At 45.4% G+C, this 6,787-nt stretch overlaps 1 protein-coding gene across 1 annotated transcript in view; it reads left to right on the forward strand.

The window, feature by feature from the left end:
• The first annotated feature begins 499 nt into the window (after nucleotides 1-499).
• LOC107116067 (placenta-specific gene 8 protein-like) overlaps nucleotides 500-6,787 on the forward strand; it is a 23,730-nt gene continuing 17,442 nt past the window's right edge. Inside the window, exon 1 of the mRNA XM_015417926.1 lies at nucleotides 500-703. The gene's annotated coding sequence lies outside the window, so the exon portion shown is untranslated. The remainder of the gene's footprint in view (nucleotides 704-6,787) is intronic.

Raw genomic sequence — 6,787 nt, forward strand, 5'->3', positions numbered from 1 at the left:
AAATCTGTTTCAAAGTATATGAAGAAGTGTGCACATACTGAGTCTCGGTTCTCGCATGTACACAGGGTTGAGCTTGGTTTGTCTTGGGGGTACTGCTGGATTCTAGCTTCATTCTCACATCTCTTTGTTAACTTCTGCATTTCCGAGCTGATTTGCTGCCATCCGTTGATCTTATCAGCCACCTGATCCAATTTCAGCTCTGCATATGGATCTGGGCTCCGAGTGGCCCTTTGTAAGGGCTGTCCCCCACCCCCTTTTTCCCTGTCAGTAACCCTTGAGGAGGTTTTATTCCAATTTGTCTGAAGAAGTGTGCTTTGCATACGAAAGCTTACACTTTGAATAAACCTTTGTTGGTCTTAAAGGTGCCCCTGGACTCAAACTTTGCCCTCATCGGTTTCGTTTCTGTATATGCCCCTCCTTTTCCTGAACGTACAAAACCCACGAAGAAGCACTACTCCCTTTGTTCGATGTGAATGCCTCACCTGACCAACATAAAACTCTTTGCCTTTCTATGTACTACGAAACTGATCTGTGAGCAGAGAGAGATTATCTGCTTCAGTGATTTTTGACTTTGAGTCAACTTCCTTGAATAGTCAAATCACAGTCTTGGGAACCTATACAGGTTGGTTGCTAGACCGAAATACATTGACAGTTACACTGTTCTTCAACAAAGGGGGAAGTGCCATCGCGTTCTAAGCTCTTGGTAAGTAGCTTGTGTTCATGTCCTTTACCTGTTTAGCATTATGATATAATTTGCTGCAAATAGTTAAAAGTACTGAATTTTTGAGTTAGAGATTTCCTGGAAAGAGAAACCACAATTTGAAAGTTGCTTCGAGCTGACCAGGAGTGCGGCTTAAATCCCTGTAAAAATTGTTGATTTCCATTTAAGAAAATGGGATGCTATACACAGAAACAATGCTGCTTTTGATTGTTGATATATATTCATCTTGACATGCAGATTTTGCAAGCAAAGGACTCAGAACTAAATGTATAAACTTGCCACACAAGTCAGGCAACTCTCGATTACGTTTCATTGGGTTTTTTTTTATTCCCCACTCCTCCCCATGAAGTCAGCTGGGTGACCTTGGGCCAGTCCCAGTTCTCTCAGTGCTCTCTCAGCCCCACTTACCTTGCAGGGTGTCTGTTGTGGGGAGAGGAAGGGAAGGAGATTGTAAGATGCTCTGAATGAAGGGCTGGGTATAAATCCAACTCTTCTTCTTCTTCTTCTTCTTCTTCTTCTTCTTCTTCTTCTTCTTCTTAACAATTGGAAGGTACTGAGTAGCTCTGAAATTACTGAAGGGAACACATGAAGAGCAATCTATTTTAAAAATGTTGGTCTCTAAGGTGCTCATCAACTTGAATTTCCGTTCTACTACTACAGGCTAACACAGCTATCCACCTGAAGCAAGCCATCAAAAGTTAGTCATGATGTTGGCGTGTGCTTCACCCCCCCCCCATTTCTTCCCACAGGTGCCTGAGGTATCAGAGGGAAAATTAGCCAGATGACAGGAGGTCTCGGGAGGCCAGGGTTTTCCAGGTGGTGCTTGGAGAGCTCCCAGAATTACAACTGATCTCCAGCTGACAGAGATCAGCTTCCCTGGAGAAAATGGCTGCTTTGAAGGGGGGGGGGACTCTATGACATTACACCCCACAGAGGTCCCTCCTCTTCCCCAATTTGTGCCCTCTCCACGCTCAGATCCCAAATCTCCAGGGATTTCTCAACCTGGAGCTGTTAATACTACAGAGTGCCTGGCATCCCTAAAGGGATGACATGTGCCGTTGAAATCAGCTAGACTCAGATGCTTTATGCAAAGATGACGGCTAAGATATTGTTAAATTAGATGTTTATGCTCCACCTGTCCCACCGACCATGGTGGCTCAGAGCAGCTCTAATTAACCACCAAAGAGCCCTGCTGCACCCCATGTGCCCAGAGGTGACGTCATCGCGCCGGGCACATCATGCAGGGGTCGCTCTAGCATTTGGCTAAAAACTCTATGATCCCTTGCACGACTTGCCCAGCATGATGACATCACTTCCGGGTGATGTCCAGAAGGTCCAGGGAAGCAGCCTGGAGCCCCCCGCCAGCAGACAGTAAGGACCTGGCAATCCTAGCGTAACGGCATAGAGTTCATCCTCCAAAACCACCATTTTCTCCTGGGGAACTGATTTCTGTCACCTGGAGATGAGTGATAATTCCAGGCAGGGCTATTTTTGGGCAGGAACGCACAGGAACAGAGTTCCGGCTGGCTTCAGAGTTGGCCACACCCACTACAGCCAAAACCTCTGTGTGCATGGCTACAGAGGGAAGGCCTGGAGAGTGACCCCCCCCCCGGCAACTTCGAGGCAGGCCGGTGGCACGGAGGGGAGGCCTCCCTGTGTCTTCCCCGACCTGTCCGAGGGCTGGCTTGCCCGGGGTCCCCGCAGCTGTGGGGCACCGGGGCAAGCCAAGGGAAGGCTTAATATGCTAATGAGTTTTAGCTGTTGGGTGTGGCCTATTATGCTAATGAGTTCCTGCTGGGCTTTTTCTACAAAAAAAGCCCTGATTCCAGGCAATCTTCAGGCCCCTTCTGGAAGCTGGCAACCCTAGGAACTGGTCAGGAGTGATATTATTTTATTGATTTATTTCCATTTATAATTTGCCTTTGTCATGGGGACTCAAGGCAGATTACCAGTACAATGGAACTATTCAGACAATAAGCTAATATGATAACCTTTGAACGATATTTGAATCTAACAGCCAGAGGTTGCTACTAAACCAAGCTATTCGGTCCAGTAGCAAGCGGATTGCAACATATGACAATCACATTTATTTGCGTCTAAAAGCAACGATTCCTAGTAAAACAGCATGACGTAGTGGGAATGAGCCTGAAGAACTGCAGGAGAAAAACAGAGTATTCCTAACAGAAGTCAACTCCTGAGCCGACCCCTTATAACACAGCTGTACTCTGCTTCAAAAACACCTCCCGAACAATTTTCCCCAGCGGAGTCTAAAACAGCTTGAAGGGAGTGAGTTTCAGTGGGCAAATGGGGACAAGGGATTGTGTTAAACGAAACCTGATTCCCATCTCTAGTCTTTCCTTTAAAATCATAGCCCCAACAGCTGAACTCTGTGAAAGAAAGGGGGGGAAGTCTGTTAAAAAGATCATGGAACTAAATGTGATGTGGTTCTTCTATAAATGTCTCTTTTTTCATTGCCTGGGTATGAAATAGTCTCAGAGGATAGCCGTGTCTTTCTGCAGTAGAACAGCTAGATTCGGGCAGAAAATGACTCCTTTAACATTTTTCAAAAACAGAATATTATTTTTTTTAAGAAAGTTTTAAAATATCTTCCTATGTTGGGTTATTTACCGTATGCAGTTTTTCATACTATGGAACAAAATCCTGTGTAATCTTTCTGCCTGGCTATTCCTAGTATCTATGTAATCCAACCCAATAATTTTGCAAGTCGTTTGTATGTATTTGCAAATCCAAATATTATTTGTTGATAAGAGCCTTGACTTTGCAGTCTTACATTACCAAATATTTTTAATATTTCCTTTGCAGCACCTAAAATTTGTTTGCTGCTAGGGAGATTATCTCCCCCCCCCTCCCCGTAATCATAACAATTTGCTACTTTCTGTCCCTTTCCTTTTAAAACACAAACCTGTATTCTAGGCAAGGTTAGCCCAAAGCATACAACTTATATTTATACTTAGAGAATCTCTTCCATCGGGAGGCCTTGTGAAAAGAAAAGCATTTCCTGAGTACGATTCGTGTCTATCCAAATGATAAGAATCTTCCTTATCTGATAGAAATCTCTTTAATTCTTTGAAATGTATGTGTAACAAAGGGATCTGAAGGATTCTCGGAAACCAGTATCTGATAGAGGAATTAATACTATTACAAAACATCCTGCAGAGGTCAACAGCCAATACAACATCTCCTTTAAACAGCTGATCCACTTTCTGTAGATTTTTATGTGTATAGATTTTCTTTTTTAATGAGAGCTGTGAATTCAGAGAACCTAGCAGACCGATTGTTATGATGTTATAGCTCTGTTGTGAGATGCCAAGTGCCAATTTTGTTTTTAAAACCCCTGAAGAGCCCTCGGTGGCAATGGGGGCATAGCTAGGATTGCCAGATTCAGGTTGGAAAATTCCTGGGGGGTTGGGGTGAGCCCTGGGGGTGATGGGGTTTGGGGAGGGGAGGGACTTCAGCAGGGAGGAAGAAGAAGAAGAAGAAGAAGAAGAAGAAGAAGAAGAAGAAGAAGAAGAAGAAGAAGAAGAAGAAGAAGAAGAAGAAGAAGAAGAGGAGGAGGAGGAGGAGGAGGATCCCCACAACAGACACCCTGTGAGGTAAAAGAAGAAGAGATTGGATTTATACCCCGTCCTTCACTACCCAAAGGAGTCTCAGAGCGGCTTACAAACTCCTTTCCCTTCCCCTCCCCACAACAGACACCCTGTGAGGTGGGTGGGGCTGAGAGAACTCTGACACAAACTGCTCTTTTTCAAGGACAGCTGTGCCAGAGCTTGTGACTGACCCAAGGTCACATCAGCAGGTGCAAGTGGAGGAGTGGGGAATCAAACCCGGTTCTCCCAGATTAGAGTCCGCGCACTTAACCACTACACCAAACTGGTACGGTGCCCTCAGTCTATCCTGCAAAGCAGCCATTTTCTCCAAAGGAACTGATCTGTGTATTCTGGAGATCAGTTGTAATTCGAGGAGTTCTTCGAGCCCCACCTGGAGGCTGGCAATACACATGGCCGGGGGAAGGGAAATGGTGCCAGCACGCCAGGGACTTCCGACCACATGGCATGCAAACAGGCTTGGTGTAGTGGTTAAGTGTGCGGACTCTAATCTGGGAGAACCGGGTTTGATTCCCCACTCCTCCACTTGCACCTGCTGATGTGACCTTGGGTCAGTCACAAGCTCTGGCACAGCTGTCCTTGAAAAAGAGCAGTTTGTGTCAGAGTTCTCTCTGCCCCACCCACCTCACAGGGTGTCTGTTGTGGGGAGGGGAAGGGAAAGGAGTTTGTAAGCCCCTCTGAGACTCCAAGTGAAGGGCGGGGTATAAATCCAATCTCTTCTCTTCTTCTTGACTGCAGTCTTTCCAAAATATCATATCAAACCAGTTTTAAGAGAGGTTGTGTCAAAGCAGAGGAAACCGCTGAAAGAGGACAGTTAGGGGATGACGCTGTGCAGATGCTCCAAGAAAATCTCGCTCCGGTTTGAATCCCAAACGGGACCAAAGCCTCTTTGTGGAAGCGACCTTTTAAAAGGTGCAACAACCTTCAGGGTCTAGTTTTCCCGGCAACTTATACTATAATTTATAACGTTCACAGTTTACCTTGAATCACAATTAGCATGGAATTGTTTTGGTAGTAACAGGTACATGATACAGTCATTCACTGAAAAAAGTTGTTCAAAACCTGTCTTTGGGCTTTTCCACACGTCTTAGTTTCGTTGCTTGTGGGCAACCTACTGCATTGGGTTGTTTTTTTCCTGTTCCATACATGTTTGGCTCCCCCTCGTGGTCACTTTGATATTACATCACTGTATTTCCATGCAGTTTTTAAGCGGCCGTGAACGACCACTAGAGGAAGCAAACACGTGCAGAAAAGAAAAACAAACAATGCAATGGGAGCACAAAAGAACACATATGGAAAAGCCATTTGAAATGCATGTATACAGATTATGTCCAATATAACTTTCATAACGGTCTTTGAAAATTACCATCTCAAAAATAGATTCTGCTATATTAAACTTGAAAGAAAATGTATATCAGTACCTGCCTCTTGGTCCATCTGTGCTGGATGTCCATGTTAAAGGGACAACACCCTTAGCGTGTCACCATTCTCATGTGCTTTGGCTACCACCAGCCAACAGGTGAGCCAGTTTGGTGTAGTGGTTAAGTGTGCAGACTCCAATCTGGAAGAACCAGGTTTGATTCCCCACTCCCCCACTCACAGCTGCTGGATGACCTAGGGCAAGCCATAGTTCTGATAAGAGCTGTCCTTGAAAAGAGCAGTTTCTGTCAGAGCTCTCTCAGCCTCACCTACCTCACAGGGTTTCTGTTGTGGGGAGGGAAAGGGAAAGGAGTTTGTAAGCCACTCTGAGACTCCAAGTGAAGGGCGGGGTATAAATCCAATCTCCTCCTCCTCCTCCTCCTCATAAAAACATAAGAGAAACCAATGCTGGATCAGGCCAATGGCCCATCCAGTCCAAGACTCTGTCACACAGTGGCCAAAAATATCAGGTGCCATCAGGAGGTCCAGCAGTGGGGCAAGGACACTAGAAGTCCTCCCATTGTTGCCCCCCGCCCTATGCACCAAGAATACAGAGCATCACTTGCCCCAGCAAGTGGCTATACGTTGTGGCTAATAGCCACTGATGGACTTCTGCTCCATATGCTTATCTAATTCCCTCTTGAAGCTGTCCATGCTTGTAGCCACCATCACCTCCTGTGGCAGTGAATTTCATGGTTTAATCGCTCTTTGGGTGAAGAAGTACTTCCTTTTATCTGTTCTAACCCAACTGTTCAGCACCAAGAATACAGAGCATCACTTGCCCCAGACCAAGAGTTCCTATCTATACCTTGTGGCTAATAGCCACTGATGGACTTCTGCTCCATATCTATATATCTAATAGCCAAGTTGCCCCCTCTGTGCGGATATCTAAATCCGCACATCGGGGACACCTGGGGGGCAGGGAGATTTTCCTGCACGTGTGGTGCAATGCCCAGGTGTGCAGAAAAATATTACAAGTTGAAAATTTTTTTTAAATTAGATAAAAAGTAAAAATTAAATG

The sequence above is a fragment of the Gekko japonicus genome, unplaced genomic scaffold (assembly GCF_001447785.1).
Source record: "Gekko japonicus isolate JY-2015 unplaced genomic scaffold, Gekko_japonicus_V1.1 scaffold752, whole genome shotgun sequence".
Lineage (NCBI taxonomy): Eukaryota > Metazoa > Chordata > Lepidosauria > Squamata > Gekkonidae > Gekko > Gekko japonicus.